General features: G+C 41.6%; 1 long non-coding RNA gene across 1 annotated transcript; it reads left to right on the forward strand.

The window, feature by feature from the left end:
* Window positions 1–883: 883 nt before the first annotated feature.
* On the forward strand, window positions 884–8,239 carry LOC108365649 (uncharacterized). Its single transcript, XR_001847978.1, has 3 exons — window positions 884–1,030; window positions 8,027–8,032; window positions 8,229–8,239. It is a non-coding gene; the product is annotated as an uncharacterized LOC108365649 (long non-coding RNA).
* Window positions 8,240–20,518: the final 12,279 nt, after the last annotated feature.

Genomic DNA, 20,518 nt, shown 5'->3' on the forward strand with positions numbered 1-20,518 from the left:
AGTTGGTTAGTTTTAACAATTGATAATTTTTCACTGCAGGGAAATGCAGACCTTCGTTTTATTGAGTTTTCTTCTAAGCAGGGACGTGAACCGGATGAAAAATTCGGTCGGTTCGGTTCAGTGGTTCGAACCGTTTTTGCACTTCTGAATTGGTCCATCAAAGCGGTTTTTTGATCTTTGAACCGGTGTTTCGGTTCGGTTCAACGGTTCGAAAAACAAAAAAATAACACGCAAGTTTAATAGCGTTTTCTTTTCTCTAAAAAAGGCTGCACTTATTCTGCCTTGTGTTAGCGCTGTCACATTTTCATGTTCTTTTCTCAGCCCTTTCACAAGGCGTCGTGTTCTTTTCTCAGCAGGTTGCGCTCTGATCCGGCGAAAGTGCTGCCTTTTCTGCCCTCAAATAAACGTGAGGGTGAGAGTTGCATGGTTGATTTTTAATTTAATCTTGTAAAAATGCAATTATTTTCCCTATCAGAAATAAGTGTGTTTTAAAATTGTTACAGACTTACAGGCCAAGTGAATAATTCAGCTTTATTAAGTTCTATAAATAAATTGTGATGGAGTAGTATATTTTCTGTTTCATTCTCATATAAAGAACGCAACATTTTCTCAGGTTGCAGGGCAACGCAAAGCAAGAGTTCCTATATAAAAGGCCAGAACTTTTTTTGAGAAAAGAAAACGCTATAAGTGTCAAGTGTCAAGTGCAACAACGCGCAAGGTTAAGAGTCAAGTGTCTGTCAAATGAGATGGGTTGCCTTTACATTTGATATTGTTACATGATAAGCAAATATGGTAGGTATTCAAGAATGATAGAATACAAGATTGCGCTGTCCTGCGCGTTGACATTTGTGTATCACAAGTAAACAAAGAATAGAGCGAAAAGAAGAACAAGTTGAAACTGCCAAAACAGTTCACCTTACAGCGAAAAACGTGTTTTATTTTTGCTAAATGCGAAAACATTGCATTTTTACCTAATCTATTCGAGAATAGGTAACATTTTAGTGCACTCTATTGCCTTGCAATTGAGGCTGTATTTTTTTTCTGCTTTTCTTTACTGTTCAAATATCTTTGAACATGGATACATATCTGCCTGAATAATAACATTCAATATAGCAAGAACTGTTTTGCCCTCGACAATATGTTCAAACATCTTTGAACATGTGTGAATACATACAAACATACATATATGCCTCGGTCTTAAAAATACTCAAACTTAAAATTGTAATAAACATTTCTAATTCTTGAATATACAAAGGAAAGATAAAAATTGTGCTCTTGAACCAAAACTAAAATACAGTCCACTGGAGAAAATACAATTAGAAGAAAATATAATTTGTACGCACATTTACATATATAAATTCAAATGTATGTATCCAAACACAAACATACGACAAGAATGTCAAGTGCATGCGACGCACAAAAGTAGGTAATTAAATGTAAGGAACGTTCGCGATAAACAATAAAATATGGAATCGGTTGATCCTTTATCAGTTGTAAAATGCTGCAAAGCAACCCTTATGGTGCTACAAATAGAAAATACATTAGGGGTATTCTCTGAGTCTTGCAAAGCCCTTGCATGGTGCACAGATTGCACGGATTGCACGGTAAAAACCGGTTTTCGTATGGGACAGCTTTGCAAACCGTGCAATCCGTGCACCGTGCAAGGGCTTTGCAAGACTCAGAGAATACCCCTATTGCCTATCAATATTCTTTACATGGAAAGATGTAGCAGAGGCTCACAACCAAAATACCATAAGAACCAATGCACTGGTTTCTTATTTATATACATACATACAAACACACACACATATATGTACATATACAATTACTTAGGAAACAAAAAGTAAGAAAATTGTATATAAAGAAGAAATATTTAATAAATATTCAGAATCATAAAGACTCTCAAATAACACTCTTCTTCTCCGCTTCTCTTTTTTCTTTTAATTTTATTTTATATGCTTTACTTCCCCCCACCAGCGGTAAGGTGTAAAGCATTTAACACTCTTTATTCTTCTTTCTTTATTAAGGTTTTACTTCCCCCCACCAGCGGTAAGGGGTAAAACTTTTAATATTGAAAGTACTAACCTCTTATTTTATTAGACTCTACTTCCCCCCACCAGTGGTAAGGGGTAGAGAATTTTAGAATAAAAGTATTTGTAGGTCAAGCATTACTGAGAATTACTTGTTTCCCCCCACCCGAGGTAAGGATCAAGTGACTCAGCTCTGCAACGAACATTACTCTCAGTCTTCACCAGACGCCCACTTTTCTCTTTAGTCAATCTTATCCCCACTAAGTTCCATTTATTGGATATAATACATAAACGCAATCATTACAATAAAATACCCTGCAGATACACCATTATACTGAAAAGTGTACGCTGGGAATATACTTCAATTACACGTATGCAAGTATGTAATTTATATGTACATACATACATATATGTTACCACCATAATTCATATATTTGTGCATATTCCTACATTCCTTCCAACCGAAAAGCATTTGCTTGCATTACTTACATATACATATGTATGTATGCTGTATGCATAACCAAATGCATACCCAAAACAAACGTCGTTGCAAACTTTTCGCGATAAGTTTACGGGAGCAGCAAGACCTCAAATGTCTTCGCTACCGGAGAAAGGAGTGTTATCGGACGATACAAATCTCCTTTGTTGGCTGGTTTCCCCGGTTTGAGCAGTGGGACCACTCTCCCCACCTTCCAGATGTCTGGGATGATGAGAGTAGCTATTAACAAATTGAGGACCTCCGTTAGGTACGCTACTCCCGCATGACCCAAGTTTTTCAGCATCAGCATGCATATCGGTCGGGACCCATGGCTTTGCAGGCTTTCGCTTTCCCAATGGCCACCTGAACTTCACCGCAAGTGAAAGCAAGGGGGCAACAAGTTGTTGGGAGTTTGTGCAGCCTTCTGGTCACTTGACGCTTGGCTTTGTCCGCCGGAGGATGCAGTATGAACTGCCGGCTAAAATAGCTCACGCATCGCTCCCGGTCCGACGAAGCATGGTCGCCGAAAGAAATTTCGAGCCTGTCGTCATGCTTCGTCGGATTGGACAGTGACCTCACGGTTGACCAAAGCTTACTCACTCCTGAGGTGAAGTTACAGGTCTTCAGATGCTCTTCCCACTTCTTTCGCTTTTGTACGCTCACTAGTTGCCGAATGTCCGCATTGAGATCCCTGATACGGGGATCTCCGGGATCGGCCTCTCGAAGGCTGTCACGCTCATCGGCTAGAACAGCCGCTTCAGCAGGAAAATTTTGACGTGGGTCCGTTATGTCCTGCCGGTACGAAGCGAGCTGCAGCAGCGGTGAATGCCTTGCGGGACTTACGTTCACTAAGGTGGACGTCGGTTGGTGCGGTTGGTTTATCGATCGAGACTACTATGGCAAGATGATCTAATGCCAAAGTCCGAATAGGTCGCCATGATATGCTGTTTATCAGACCAGCGCTGACTATTGTTATGTCTGGAGAGCTGCAGCATCTGCCTATAATCCTGGTGGGTGCGTCGTAGTTCATTGTGCAGAATGTCAAATCGTCTAACTGCTCGGCCGAGTCAGTTCCCCTTCGATCGTTTGACAGGCTTGAGTGGCAAAGATCGTGGTGCGCATTAAAGTCACCTACTACCATACGGTTTTCACATCTGATGAGCGCACGTATATTAGGGTGATATCCTGCCGGGCAGCAGGTGACGGGGGGTATGTACACATTAAATATTTCGAGCTCAACATCGCCTGACCGGATAGCAATGCCCTGACATTCTAGGGTGTAGCCCTGCGGTCGATGTCTGCTTCAATAAGACGATACTGCACGATTTGGTGCGTGATGAACGCCAAGCCACCACCATTATCTCGCTCGCGATCTCGACGGTGCACGTTGTACCCGGCACAATTCAACAATGTTTAATTGCTGTGCAACTTCGTCTCTTGGGCCGCAGCTATCAATATACCACGCCTTCCCATGAAGATGGTTATCTCCCCGATCTAGCTCTGAAGCCCGTTACAGTTAAATTGAAGGAGCTTCATGTGGTTCGGGAGACGTGTAGTAATGCGGGGTGTGAGAGATGTGTGTGGCCTTGCCGCCATTGCCTGTGTGCGCTGCTGTGTTGGTTACCGCCCTGTGGTGTTAGTGGGTGGCGTCGCAGTTGGGGTTTGTGACCGTGCAGCGCAACACGGGCCCTCGAAGTTCCTCGTCCATTCTCGCGTAGTGTGCAGACCTGAAAATGCCCTAAAGTGGCACCAGCCAAGGCAGGTGTTGCAGTTGACTGAAGTCACATTACGAAATATCCTGGTCTGACATACCGTGCAGATAGTAGGAGGAACCAGAAGTTGTTGATGGCGGCGTGTGGGTGGTGGTGCGGTTGCGTTTGTTCTGTGGTCTGTCGTGGTTGTGGTGGGGTCTATTGTGTTGTTATGTTGTTGTGTTGTGGTGTTTGTGTGGAGATGCTCAGGTGGACTGGGGTTAGCCGTGGAGGCTGCTCTATTTGAGCATCAGGGGGCAACAAACGACGTGGCGCAGTGCGGATGTGTCCGTAATCCTGAGCAGACTCTGAGGTAACTCTACCCCTCGCAAGCATTGCACTTGACTGAGGTTGAGTTGTGGTGTAGTCGTCTCTGGCACACACAGCAGGCGTAGGTTTCTGACCCTGGCTTTGACTCGATGCCAGCCCTGAGCAGAAGAAGACGTAGCGAATGTAGCCCTATGGATGAACAACTTCTGAGATACTTCGCCGATCTAAACGTGTGTTTAAGCCGCCACTTAAACTTAATTCAGCTGCCGTGCGCGCATCCTTTGACCGCAGCGGTGTCAAGGGAACTCCGAAAGAATGATTAACGAGCGCGCACGGCCGCTTTCCGTCATCGTGCCAAATCAGCGACACGACAGTTCAGCTACTTACGACGGTCTACGCGCACGCGCTTCCTTAAAATTAGTATGTTGAGAATCTTTTTAAATGTTTCATTTTTTTTTATTTATATACATGAAAACATAAATTTAAATTGTTAAACTATTAAAAACGCTGAATACACTGAGCGGAAGTTTGTAAATATTTTAAAATCGAAACCTAAGTATTTACTTTAACGGAAACCAAAGTGTGTAATGTGAACAAGGTGAGTGTGAAAAGCGACCAGTGGAATTATTCATGGTCCTTCGCAGCCAACCCTGGCCTAGCGCCAAAAAATACAAAAATTAAAATTATTAAAAAACCGTACGTCCGCAAAAAGCTTATATAAAAACTGTTAACTAAACACAAAAGACAACTATTTCGAAGTGTTCAAAAAACAAAAGTGCGCGCATACATACAGTGCTACATACATATGTACATATGCAACCGAAATACACGTACTTACCCTTGTGCTGACCACAAGTGTACATATCGCTAACTCAGAGTGAAAACAAAAAAAGACAAAAATTATAATTTTTTTTAATTTTAAATAACAAAAACACAAAGATACACATACGCNCAAAAAAAGACAAAAATTATAATTTTTTTTAATTTTAAATAACAAAAACATAAAGATACACATACGCAAAAAAAAAACTGTGAAAATTAAAAATTTTAAATAAAAAGATTTCATAAACATACACACAGTCAAAAAAAGACAATCGAGTGAACAAGCTGTGCCCCAAAGAAGCACTACAGCAATAAAAGGTATCAGCTCGGCAACACCAGCAGTCATCAACAAACCAAACAAATTGGCTTACATACATACATCAGCCAAGCAACCGCCACCAGCAGCCATTAACAACATCAGCACAAGAAGCCCCCGGACCAAAAAGGAGCAAAGTCAAACACACATCTACATACACATAAAGGAAAGTAGTGAGTAGGCAAATTTTAATTTTCTTAAAAATTATAATATAAATTTTATTTTCTCAAAAGTTATATTATTTAAAATAAACTGCCAACGAATATATACGTACATATAGTACATATAAATGATTTCATAAAAGGCGTCTTTCTTCTCGCCAAAAGCGTTTCTATTAAAATTGCGGATATTTTCTTGCCGCTAAAAATTTCACACCGGCAATTTGCCGCTATTAAAATTTTGGTAGAAAAATTCCGTTTTCCGAAAAGCGGTATATCTCCACATACCGCCAATCTTATATGTATATAAGTATATGTACATATATACACATTCTGATATATACCCCAAAATAAATTCCGTTGCAGTTTATATGCCTACTGTGTCCCACTGTGCAAGAACAAAATATTAGCACATTAAAATCACGATTGAGAGAATACAAAGGTTGCGCCGATCTCGGATCGCTATTCCTCTCTTAACGAATTTGACAGAATCGTTGTTGTCATGCAAANTACATTAAATTGCAAACATTGTTAATACATCCATTTTTTCATGTGCTAAAAATCGTACTTATCTAAAGGGCTACAAGTCCAAAATTATTGCTACGTGTTCCTAATTAATCAATCTTTGTATATTTGTTGATTCCTGCAAAATTGGGCCATGTAATATTGAAATTATTTTTGTTTACATATTTTTATATGCGGTCTGGCATTTCTCTCTCGCAATTGCACCTAGATGACGTCACGCAAAAGTTCTTCTTCGTCTTTATTGGAGCTGTAACCGCCTAAGCGATTTTGGCCGAGTCCAAAACAGCACGCCAGTCATTTCTCTTCTGTGCTAACTGACGCCAATTGGAAATGCCAAGGGAAGCCAAGTCCTTCTCCACCTGGTCTTTCCAACGCAGAGGAGGCCTTCCTCTTCCTCTGTTACCAGCATCGCGGCCCGCGTTACCCTCAAAAATTCTCTCTCATTGTATTCTATCATTCTTGGTCCACATATACCAAACGCACTCTAGCTTATTTTCATATCTTTCCACCTCGCTTTTCTCTGCGGCACTCACCAAGCTAATACGTCAAAGCCCACTCTCCGACATAAATACATTCGGTACCAATAACTCACCTCAGCGGTGAGCGGCTCTTTACGTATTATTATATCCACTTGTGCATTCCCGCACACATACATACATACGCACTGTAATCAAAACAAACTCTGTTTTTTCGTACTTCTTCACTCACCACTGCTGTGACAAAGCGTAGCTTAGCCATATCTTCGGCTTCATATGTAAATATTTGTACATACATACATACCCTATAATCAAAACAAACTCTGTTGTTTTCGGTTCTTAACTCACGACTGCTGTGACAAAGCATAGCTTAGCCATATTCTCGGCTTCATACGTAAATGTTTGTACATACCTACATATGTAAGTACATTTGTACATACGTCCTAACAAAGAATATTGTTACACGAATATTATCAATAACGCGATAATAAGCGAGTTCAAGATATTTGGATACATGCAACCCAGTAGGGAAAACTTCCAAATTACATTTGTTTAGATAGTGATAAATAACCAATACTTTTCCAGTGTTTATATATTATTTATATCACATTAAATATTTGTACATACGTATATTTCAACCACGTATATAACAGTGTAAAGTGTTTGTAATTTTTTTTCTCTTACTGAAATTTTTCAAAAAGTGCTGAACCAAAAATTAAAGCAAATATAATTTCACGTAATTTGCAGGAAACAAAAACACAAACACCGCCACAAAATCTTAAAATATTTTTTCCTGATTTTCTGTGGCACAAAGTGCAATTTTTTCTCGTTTGACACATATTTTTCAAATTTTTTGCCAACGATATCTTGGTGGTACTCAGCTAACTTTAATTAAATCTTTTTTTAATTTACATACGTGTGACCCTCCATAGCATTCAAAATGCCTCTTGGACACAGTCCACCAAACGTTTCTGAAAAGGAGACAAAGTCAAAAGGTGCTTCACAAGAAGCCACCGGCGGTAAGAGGGAACCCTCACCGCGCCCGAAATCTAAAACTTTTGACCCATCCGCTCAAAAGTTTATAGCGGAAACTAACAGTATCATGAGATACGGTGCTAAATTCAGTGATGCACCAATCCAAGACCACACTGAATCATATCTTATGATAAAAGTCAAATCACTAGACGATTGTTGGTCAAGGCTTCAGTCCGCCTTTGATTTGGTTTTTTTCAAAGCCAGATGACAGCCTACCCGAAAACTTTAAGAATTCGGTAGAAGGCAAGTACTTCACTTGCCTTGAGTTATATGAGGTGACCAAAGCTAAAATTCCGATCAACTGTCGTAGATTAGAGCAATCGCCGCTCCGAGTCCACCACCCCGCGTGGAACACACCACGGCAGAGGCAAACGTTTTTCTACAAGTCCCACCTTGTGACACGGAGACATTTTACGGCGGTTACGAAGAATGGCCCGCTTTTCGTGACATGTTCACAACGGTGTACATCAACCACCCGGATCTCTCCCGTGCTCAAAAATTGTATCACCTCCGATACAAAACCCAAGGAAAAGCCGGCTCCATCGTCAAGTAATACCCGCTCAGCGATGATAACTTCGAGCTGGCCTGGGAAGCTTTACGGTCACGATACGAAAACAAACGTATCTTGGTTGACAACCAAATTAAAATTTTAATGACTTTCAATCCGAGAATAGCGAGCAACTGCAAAGCCTGCAAACATCAATTGACAACTGTCTGTCAGTTCTTAATTCCCAAGACGTCCAGACAGACAGTTGGGATCCCATATTGGTGTACATTTGCTCATCCAAATTGCCCGAAACCACACTGTCACTTTGGGAACAATCTCTCTCTTCTCGANAGTCGAAAGACTTAACCGGCTTCGTCCAAGCCAAAATAAACAAAAACCAGTCGCTCATCAAAATTCTGCGCAAAACAGGTCCTTTAACAGGACGCAAACCTTTGTGGCAGAACCTAAGAGGGAAACAACTTGCTCTTACTTCAAGTCCCCTCATCCCATTAGAGTCTGCCCACAATTTAAGCGAATTTCGGTATTAAACCGAGTACAATTCGCAAACCAAACCAAGCTGTGCAAAAACTGCCTTGGTAATACCCATAGCACTAATGAGTGTCCGAGCAAGTGGTCATGTACACATTGGCACTTATGCATAAAAAGTGAGCTACTGCTCAAGTCGAGTCTGTCGAGCTCAATCTCAAGTAATGAGTCCAAGCAAACAGATTGAGCTCCTACTCGTTTTCGTATGCATAAAAATGAGATTGAGCAAATGCCATGAACTTGAGATAACTGAGATCATACCGCATGTTTGATTAGTAGCAAACATGAGTTCGGAAAGCGAGAGTGAAAATTTAAATTGTGATTTAAATGAATCCTTGTCAATTTTTATAGTTCATTATCTAAAGAAATACGAGTTACAGTTAAAAAATGTCAACTCCCTAGTGTTAGAAATAGAAAAAATAAATAATTGCAAAAATTAGTTATGAATTTAAAGAAAAAACGGGGGTAGAAATAAATGGGCGCGTTCATAAGTCGTAGCTGTTGGGTAACCGTTGGGTGTTTGTCTTAGAAACGCACAGTTGAGTAGTTACGCTCAGCCCAACAGTTGGCAACTTTCCGCCATTTTTTCCAGCGGAAAATGTTTACGCTACCTGACTTAACGTGTTGGGCTTAGCCTAAACAGCTGATCGAAAAGACTTACGCCGCTTATATTAAACTTAACGTCGCGTTGTTAGGTGGCAGTTGCAAACAAATTTATTATATTTTAAATTACTGACGTGATAAAGTAACTAAAATATTTTATAATAATACTACGTTTCTAAATATATGTTTTTAAGATGTTTGCTATATAATTTTACACTGTTTAATTCATTGTAACGTTGAACGATTTTTTCAACACGGCGGCGGCTCAGTGTTGAATTCTAAATAGTATCGGCGTAACTATCTCTATTTGTTGCAATTTCATTTGTTTACATTTATCAGCTGTTCATTTGGCAGCATATTCATCAAGCCGTTTCTAAGACGTAATTGTTGGGTTCAACAGTTGCCAGCAGTTTCGTAGCAGATGAGCTAAACAGCTACGTCTTATGAACGCGACCAATGAGAATAATGTTGACAAGAAAATTGCTAACATGAAGTGCCGTGTAAAAGGAAAAAGCGACAAGAATAAAAGAGGAAATAAAAAAATAAAAATTAAAATAGTGGGAGTCAGAATTATTAGAAATACTCTCAGCTGGATCGAATCCGGTCATCAAAAGAATTACAAGTAAGTTCACCGTTACCCCTTCCACCATTTTTGTTTTCTTAATGTTAATACATTTCTTTTGTTATTCTCTTTTCTATTCCAGGTAATTTGTCGGTGGGCATTAATAACGAGCTTTCCAGCAGTAACTCAGAGAGCGCAGTGGGCATTATTAACGAGAGTTCCAGCAGTAACTTAGAGAGCGCGATATTAACACCTGTACAGCGTGTTGCCATTTTAGCCGTTTTCCGGCTAGATTTCGGTTTAGCCAGCAGCCGATTTGTTAGCCGTTTTGCAAAAAAAATTAGCCGTTTTTAGCCGATTTTACTATTTGCCTTGTTTTCTTAAAATTCAAATATATACATACGTTTCCATTTTTGACTAAGCGACCCAAAATCTGTTGGAAATGGCTACTAACCTTATCGCGGAGAATATTTTCATGTTAGGCAGGATATATAAAATTGGGCCGATTTCGCTTATTTTTATTTTAAACGAACATATTTTTTCTAAAGAAAGCCGTAGCGTGGATTTTCTTCATAAAATGTTTGTTATGAATGTCTTAAATTTAAGTGCGAAGTATTATTCGCAAACTTAGAGAATAACAAATTGTTTCACTGTTTGCTTAACACGCGTTTGTGTTTGGATATAGTGCCAACACATAGAATAAATATTACAGGTATTGTCTTCTCAGATAGGGCATATTCAATTCTGCCTTAATTAAGAAACATCATTGTTGCCCGAGCTTAAAGGTTTAAGGTAAGGGAAAAATTAATATTTTCAAGCACTATGTACACATGTGTATTTTTTTAAACAAATTTTTTTGCTGAGAACTTATTTAAATTCCAAAAACAGAACGCTAACTTGAATTAAAAAAGCCAAATGTCAAAATGAAAACGAAAGCAAAACTCTATGGGAAGGCAATAGGTTTGTTCTTCGAAAATCCAGTGAGAATTATCACTCAAAATATCAGATAGTAAGACAAAATGCTCCCAAAATCTCTCTCAAGTAGATAAATTTGTAAATTTCGGCACGAGCGTAAATTTGAAGGAATTTGCAAGTTTCCCTGCCAGCTAGGATCCACGGTTGCATTTCAAACATAATAAATTTGTATAGAATTTTAAAAATTCTTTCAGATGGGCAAAAAACAGGATATACAGGTATATTTCTTTTAGTCCGACTTTCTTCAACATACGTCTAAATTTCTTTGTCGTAGTAACTGTCGTAATTGCAAATTCTTGCTGGCAAAATTTTTTCCAACTTGAATTTGCAACTTCCCTCCAAGAACTAGTTAGTCTTTCTACCTGTGATTTACTTAAATAAAACATGTGAAATTTAATAGAAACGGTTTAGCCGATTTTTTCGCCAATTTAGCCGGTTGGTCCAAAAAGTTCTGGCAACACTGCTGTACAGACTTCACTTGTGCAACAACAAACAGCACAAAGAAAACGACATGCTACTGATAATATTCGGCCGGTACTTTCAATAGAGTTGTTGGCGCTGAGCTTGAGAGTACCTATTTATTTTTAGTTAATATGCAAGCTAATTTCTGCTCTTATTTCTTTCAAAAACAAACTACACACAAGCATATTAACTACTAATAACAAGAACTCGGCGTAAATATCACTAATGCGATTGCCCGTAATTCATAATTTAATTTAATTACAGGGCAAAAAAATCTTAGATGAATATGAGACAGAGGAGACCACAAATTTAAATTTTCAACAATTTCCGAATATGCAGTTTTGTAGCCCGTCCAATTTTAGTAAACAAAGTGCAAGTTTCAAGTCGCTAGAAGTTACCTTATATTTTTTCGAATTTTCTTCCATATAACACGTGATCAAAATCTATTTTTATATGGAAGAAAATGCGCAATACCCTCCACAAAAAAATTCTAAAAAACCAACGGTAATTTCTAGCGACTTGAAACTTGACCTTTGACTAAAATTGGACGGGCTACAAAACTACATCCTCCAAAATTTTTTAGAAATTCTGAATAAAAATTTTGAAATTTTGATGAAAATTGTTTGAATTTTTGTGAACTTTATATAAAGAGTGAAACTTTGATTTTTATGGTTTATGCATATATGTAATACTCCTATATTGGCAGTAAGAGCTAGTACCGTCCGAAAACACTACAGTACAGATATATCAATAAACACGTACGAAAGAAAAGGAACACATACGTTTATAAATAAACATGTACACAACACATATACAAAAACGGCACTCAAGTACACAATACATTGACAAAAACAGTACTACACTGTCTCGCTCTGATTTCGGAATGCTTACACATTGAGAAGTTAGCTTACTGCCAATATAGAAGTATTACATATATGGGTTCATGTTATAGAATGAACTATATTTTCATAAATAATGAATGAAAAAATTGTTTCATTAAAATAATTTAAAACAAGGTGTACACTTACATTTGACACCGACCGTACATATTTACATACATACATGATCACGAATAAGCAAAATGAAGTACAAATATATTTAATTTAATAGTAAATTAGAAATCACTTGTCTCTTTCTTCTTCCTGTGTCCGAAGCTCTGGAAGTGGTTTGTGTAGTGTCGTCCATCTCCAAGTTCGAAGAGTTACTCAGAGTATCATTTTCATTCCAAGTGTAGCTATCTTTTAGAACCTTTGCAATATTATGCAAAACAAAACAACTTGCAATCACCATTGGCACTAAATCTGTTGCGACTCGAATTTTATATTGCAAAATTGCAAACCGTTGTTTCAGTTGTCCAAAACACCGCTCGATTATGCACCTCTCTTTCGTAAATATTCTATTATAATTGATTTCTTCTTCAGTTTGTGGGTTCCGAAATGGGGTCATAAACCAAGGAGATATGGCATAAACCTCATCTCCAAGAAGCAAAGCATCATTACCAGCATTCATCATCGTAGTATATATATTGCTGTTTCGCAGCACGCGAGAATCATGCACAGAACCTGGCCAAGATATATTCACGCTAGTGAATAGCTCATTTGCATCACATGTTGCTTGCACATTTATTGAATGAAAACCTTTTCTACGTACGTACTCGTCACTTTGAGAATTCGGCTTTTTAGTTTTGATGTGTGTACAGTCTATGGCACCAATTGCAAACGGAAACCGGTTTTTTCTTCCCATTGCCTTTGTGCAGCTCTAACTTCCTCGTTTGTGGATGGAAATTTTATCCATTCATGTGCTCGTCCTGATATTATCCCTGCCATTTCGGAAATCACCCTTGAAACCGTTGTTTGATGCACTCCGATGTCTTCTCCAATCCCAGTTTGGAAGCCTGGATCGGCACAAAATCTTAGGAACACACACATCTTTTGATTGTTCGTAAGAGCACCACCTCTCCTTTCGTTATATTCCCCTAGGAAATAATTTGTTAGCCAGTCTACATTCAAATCGAAATAATTTTTTGTCATTTATAATTATTTGCCTTGGCTTATATAGTATTTCTTGCCTTAGAGGAACAAAGTACTCAGCCATTGTTATGCTGAAAGTCACGCGAGTCAACTAAAAGGCAGACTCAACTAATTGTGAGCTTGACCTCAGCAATGTGAGCAAATGCTTGTCTTTATGCATACGAAAGTTGAGCTCTAACTAACGAACAATTCTCGATGCGAGTTCAAACTCGACCTATGAGATCAACCTCACGCACTGAGTAAAAGCAAGTGAGTTCAATAATTTTTATGCGTACAAAACCCACCTTTTTCTCAAAAAAACGAGTCTGAGCAAATGCTCACTTTTTATGCATGAGACCCATTGCCAACAACGGCATCACTCCTTGCTGCATATGAATCCCAAACCACAATCTCGACACTCCAGTGCGCGAGCGTATGAAACCGCCGCACAACACACTACTGCCCAGTCGACACCTCCCGCTGGTTCAAATCCGGCTCGAAGGACCATGAATAATTCGCTGGTGCCTCTTCGCACTCACCTTGCACACACACAGTTTCTATCCGCTTTAAGGAAAGACTTTGTTTTTCCAATTTAAAAGTTACAAACATCCGCTCAGTTTATTCAGAGTTTTTAATAGTTTAACAATTTAAGTTTATGTGTTCACGTAAACATTTAAAAAGATTTTCAAAATACTAATTTTAAGGGGGCGCGTGCACGTAGACTGGGGCGTTGATAGCTGAACTGTCGTGTCGCTGATTTGGTATGATGATGGGAAGCGGCCGTGCGCGCTCGTAACCATTCTTTCGGAGTTCACTTAACACCGCTGCGGCCAAAGGATGCGCGTACGCCGCTGAATTAAGCTTAAGCGGCGGCTTGAACATCATTCCCGCCCTGCAGTATTGCGTTGCTGAGCGTCTCCTGTAGCTCTTTCAGGGCGCGGATCGTGTTGCCCAGGACGCGGTGGATGGTGCGGCCGTGGTAATTGGCCGTTTGCAGGCCATGGGGGGTACGCGCGATCGTCTTTCGGGCGGTTTTTTTGCGCGGTGGTTGTGGCGCCTGCCTTTCGCGGTCTTGCGCATTCTTCTGCGCCTTCTACTGTGCGGGTTTGTTATGCGGCGCGCGCCGTTAAGGCTCCTAGGTGCCTTCAATGCCTTTCTGGTCGTTGCGGGCCGGTTGGTCTGCTGCTTCCGTTGGCCTGTGCGCGCGGGCCTGTTATCTGCCACATGCAGCAGCTTATGGTACGCTAAGCCACAAACCCTGCAGCTGCCTGGTGAGTCGCATTCACCAGTGGTGTGCGTGAGCGCAAGGCAATTGACACAATACCTATACCCAAACAATATATACACAATACCCCTACAGAGAAACGAGAAGTACTTGGGTACAATACAGGAAGTTAAGACCCTTAATATACAAAAGGAAACGAAGTATAGAATTATTTATTGTGCTTTTGGAAGGAAGCACAGTTTGACAATTGGCCGCGTGATAACTCCATTTTGTGTACGGATTTCTACGACACGTATGTGGTTATCAGGGCCGTGGCGGACGTTTTCGATTCGTCCCAATCGCCACTCGGTGGGAGGGAGCGAATCTTCTTTGGTCACGACGAGGTCGCCTGGCTGAGGATAGCGTTGTGGGGTTTTCCACTTGTATCTCTTCTGCAGATCCTTGAGGTAATCTTCTTTCCAGCGGCGACTAAATTGGTGGTGAAGTGCTGTGACTTTCTCCCACCGGTTTAGTAGAGAGAGGTCTTCCGCATTAGGCTCGGGAATGGCCAATAGCGGTGCACCTCGAAGGAAATGACCCGGAGTAAGTGCTCTCATATCAGATGGGTCTTGAGAAAGTGCGGATAGAGGCCTTGCGTTGAGGACTGCTTCAATTCACACCAGAAGCGTCGTGCAGCAGTTTTCTTTAGATGGATTTTAAAGATTTTCACTGCAGATACCCATAAGCCGCCCATGTGGAGGTGCTGGGTGGTATATATTACCAGTTGATGCCGTGAGGGGCATATTTTTTGACAATGTCTGCGGAACATTCGTTAAGGCATTTAACGAAGTCGCGTTCTGTTGCACGCTGGGCGCCAATGAACGTTTTTCCATTGTCGCTCATCATTTTTGAGGGGAAACCTCGTCTGCCAACGAAGCGGGCGAATGCTACTCGAAAAGCCTCGGTTGTAAGATCCAAACATAGCTCGAGATGCACTGCCTTTGTGGAAAAACAGACAAAAACTGCAACATATCCCTTGATAAGGATTGTAGATCTTAGCACCGATGCTTTATTTAGAATGGCCCAGCAAAATCTACTCCCGTTGTGGAAAATGGCGATGAGAAACTGCAGCGCTCAGGGTATAGAGCGGACATTATTTGGGTGCGTGTTTGTTGCTTGTAAAGCGTGCACACTTTGCATTGAAAAATGCATTTTTTAATTAGAGGTTCTAGCTTTGGTTCTTGCCTTACCATTTGGAGCATTAATCGTGTTTCTGCGTGAAGAAGCAGCGAGTGTAAAAACTCCAAATATAGCTGGCAGAACCTCGATTCGGTAGGGAGAATTATTGGGTGCCTTTCATTATAGCTCAACGTGGAGTGTGCTAATCGGCCATTAATCCGTAGAAGTCCGCCTTTGTCCAACGAAGGATTGAGAACAAGAAGAGGACTTTTTTTGTTAAATGGCTTTTTATCATGCAAAGCGTTTTTTCGCTCGGAAAATGGCGTGATTGCGCTGCGTTGATAAGGCGAATTTTTGCATATTGAAATTCGTTGTGTGTCAGATGTGGATAGGTGATTGTAGCTAACCCCTTTGATTTGTTACGGGCATTGCTCACGAATCGGAACATGTACGCAGTCACGCGGAGTGCTCGAGAGAAAAAAGAAAAGCGATCAAGAAAATCGACCTCTTCTTCGAGCGCGTGATATACCTCAACCTTGCGCTTTTCTGGTGGAGATGCACTGCATGCCTTTGACCTTGGTCATGCATCCATGTGGCAAGAGAGCCATTTTGGTCCGTGCCACCAGAGTGGGGAATTTGCCAAGTCCTGCGGTTTGCAACCACGGGTGCTGAGGTCGGCTGGATAGTCTTGGCTGGCAACATGGCGCCATGTACCGGTTTGAAGATATTCCCGGATTTGGGAGGTACGATTTGATACATACGTCTTCCATATACGTGGTGGCTTTTCAAGCCAAGCTAGCACAATCTCTGAATCTGACCATAAGAATGTGTTGCACGATTCCAATTTGAGCTGTTTTCGAACAGTTGCGACCAGTTTTGTGAGTAAAACTGCACCACACAGCTCCAGGCGTGGCAAGCTTACCGTCTTCAATGGTGCGACTTTGCTTTTTGCAACCAAGAGAGTGGAATATCTTTGGTTGCTAGCATCTACGCGAATGTAAATCGCTGCGCAATGTGCTTTTTCCGAGGCATCACAAAACCCGTGGATTTGGGTATCTTGCCCCGGAGTTAAATTAACCCATCGAGGGATTTCGATGTAGCAGATGGCTGGCAGACTTTCTGCGAACTGTTGCCATTTTGCTAAGGCTATGGGTTTGGCACATTCGTTCCAATCAACGCCATCTAGCCAAAGTTCTTGAAGAAGAATCTTTGCTTGAATCATCACTGGCGACAGCCATCCTGCCGGGTCAAAAAGTTTTGGGACAGAGGATAAGATTTGTCGCTTTGTGACGGCATTCCAGGTCGATGCAGGCGGAATGTTGTAGGAAAATTTATCTGTAAGTGCGTTCCATTGTATACCAAGAGTTTTGGTTGTGGAAGCGCTCTCAAATTTCAAAAAATTGGAGTCGAGAAAATCGTCCTTTGGAAATTTTTCTAAAATGGCCGGATGATTGGCCGTTAGTTTCTTGAGTATGAAACCAGCTGGCTTAAGCGCTTTGATCAATTGAAAACGTGATTCAGTGGCGTTGTCAATATCATGACTTCCGGATAGGATGTCATCCACATACGTTTCGGTTTTAAGTATTGTGGCAGCTAATGGAAATGTCGCTCTCGTGTCATCTGCTAATTGATTCAGGGTACGGATAGCGCGGTATGGTGCACAATTAACGCCGAAAGTTACGGTTTTAAGATTATAATCGGTGACAGGAGACTCAGCCGATGTGCGAAATAAGATTCGCTGAAAATCTTTATCGTCCTCATGGATGAGTATTAGACGATACATTTTTTCAATGTCGCCATTGAACACGAATATGTACATTCGCCACTGCAGAATGAGCAGCATGACATCTGGCTTAGTGTAAGACCAGTGTGCAACACGTCATTCAGGGATTTTCCTGAACCAGATGTTTTTGAGGCGTTGAAAACCACGCGAACTTATCTGGTTTGACGACCGCATGATGTGGTAAGTAGAAAGAGACGTATTTGCCATTCGAAATTATCTCGCATGCCTTCGTGTGCTCGATATGACCGAGGTCGAGATATTCTTGCAACACATTATTGCACATTGTGGCTAAGTCTCCTTTTTTCTGAAGCGATCGCTCCATACTAACAAACTGCTGAAGTGCAGCAGACCGAGATTGGCCCAGATACAGCTTTTTGGAAATTCTTCCTTGAATGGAAGCCGCACAATGTATCGACCGTTTGGGGCACGAGTCATTCTTGGTGCATACATATTTTCACTTGCCTGATCCTCAATGGAAATTTGTGGAGGTTGGGGAATCTCCTCCTCTTCCCAAAACTTTCTAAGCTGAGAGCTGAGAATTGTATTCGAGCACTCTTCTACTTGTGTCGAGAATGACACCACATTTTCGGTTATTGGACCACTGAGAATCCAGCCAAATATTGTTTTTCGCGCAAGTATAGTGTCGCCAATCTTTTGTATACCTTCCAGCAGGATTTGTGGAAGTATTTCGCTGCCGATTACCATATCAGTTTGAGCTGATATGTGACAGCTTGGGTCAGCAAGTTTAAGGAGCTTGAATCGCTGCCAGTTTTCACGGCTAATGGTGAATGTAGACACGTGCCTCGTGAGCTGAGGTAAGATGATAGCCTCTGCGTTTATCCGTTGCATGGTTTTGGGTGCAACCAATGTGAGTGGACAAAGCTTTGAGGAGCTTTGTACTACGCCCACCCATGCGGAAATTTCGAACTTGGAATGTTCGAATGGTAGTTTCAACCGTTTTTGAACTTTCGAGGAAATAAAAGTACTCTGTGAGCCTTGATCACAGGACCACTATGAGCCTCAAGCGGCGCGCACCGCACAACAAAACCGCGCAGCAGGCGCCGCAACCACCGCGCAAAAAGACCGCCCGAAAGACGATCGCGCGTACCCCCCATGGCCTGCAAACGGCCAATTAGCACGGCCGCACCATNTTGGAATGTTCGAATGGTAGTTTCAACCGTTTTTGAACTTTCGAGGAAATAAAAGTACTCTGTGAGCCTTGATCACAGGACCACTATGAGCCTCAAGCGGCGCGCACCGCACAACAAACCCGCGCAGCAGGCGCCGCAACCACCGCGCAAAAAGACCGCCCGAAAGACGATCGCGCGTACCCCCCATGGCCTGCAAACGGCCAATTAGCACGGCCGCACCATCCACCGCGTCCTGGGCAACACGATCCGCGCCCTGAAAGAGCTGCAGGAGACGCTCAGCAACGCATTCCTGTAGGGCGGGAATGATGTTTAAGCTGCCGCTTAAACTTAATTCAGCGGCCGTGCGCGCATCCTTTGGCCGCAGCGGTGTCAAGTGAACTCCGAAAGAATGATTAACGAGCGCGCACGGCCGCTTTCCATCATCGCGCCAAATCAGCGACACGACAGTTCAGCTGGTAACGCCGGTCTACGCGCACGCGCTTCCTTAAAATTAGTATTTTGAGAATCTTTTTAAATGTTTCATTTTTTTTTATATACGTGAACACATAAACTTAAATTGTTAAACTATTAAAAACTCTGAATAAACTGAGCGGAAGTTTGTAAATATTTTAAAATCGAAAACTAATTATTTCCTTTAACGGAAACCAAAGTGTGTAATGTGAACAAGGTGAGTGCGAAAGGCGACCAGTGGGATTATTCAACGGGGTTAGATCGCCGAAACAACAGCCCTTGGTAGGGCAAAACCCGAGTCATTCCGGTACGTAGAACCGGCTGTCGGGGGAATGGTTGTCAGGGTGCCTTCTGTGTCATTCGGCCAGTGGCTGCGTGAGAATTTTAAGAACTGTGGTCCTTTGAACCAGCGGCTTTGATTTGAAAAGTCAGGTACTGTTTGCCACTTGGTAGCATCGTCTGCCACATTCCCCTCTGAAGGAATCCATCGTCAATCGCTCACGTCAGTTAGCTGACTCTAAAGGCCTCGAATTGGGAGTAACTCCGGTGGTCAGAACGAATCCATGCCAGAACAGCGCGAGAGTCGGATCAGAATGTCTGACGTCTGATCGGTCTGAGAGAACTGGCGGATTTGACATTGGCTGACCCACATTGTTTGACACCATCTAATGTCGATATGGTAATAGGCAGCGATATCATCCCAAAAATTCTTACTGAAGGACTGCAATGTAAGTTGAACATTGCTTGCCCAAAACACGATCTTCGGATGGATATTGAGCGGTCCAGTAGCTGAAAAGGTCGACACGTTCAGTCAATCGACTTTTAAGGAAATTTTGAGAACAGGAAGAAGTTCGCCCCACCCAGCCACGATCAGAAGATGACGAATACTGCGAAACGCTATACAGGACCACCACAATCCGCCAAGAATATGGACGCAATGTAGTAAAATTGCCATTCAAAGCGGAATTCCTGGAAAACCTGGCACTCGGTCACTCCCGACCAGCAGTACATCAGCATAGAGCGGACCCTTGAAAGAAACCATGATCTACGTGAGAAATATTTTGAAGTCCTAAATGAATACCTGACCATGGATCACATGGAACACGCCTCCCCTCAAGAAATAGTAAAAAGCGGGAAACATTTTTCCTTTTACTTACCCCACCATGCTGTCATAAAACCAGACAGCAAAAACACAAAGGTGCGCGTCGTCTTCAACGCCTCCAAATTATCTCACTCTGGCAATTCA

Source organism: Rhagoletis zephyria, unplaced genomic scaffold, assembly GCF_001687245.7.
Source record: "Rhagoletis zephyria isolate East Lansing unplaced genomic scaffold, Rhagoletis_zephyria_1.1 Rzeph_scaffold_01946, whole genome shotgun sequence".
NCBI classification, from domain to species: domain Eukaryota; kingdom Metazoa; phylum Arthropoda; class Insecta; order Diptera; family Tephritidae; genus Rhagoletis; species Rhagoletis zephyria.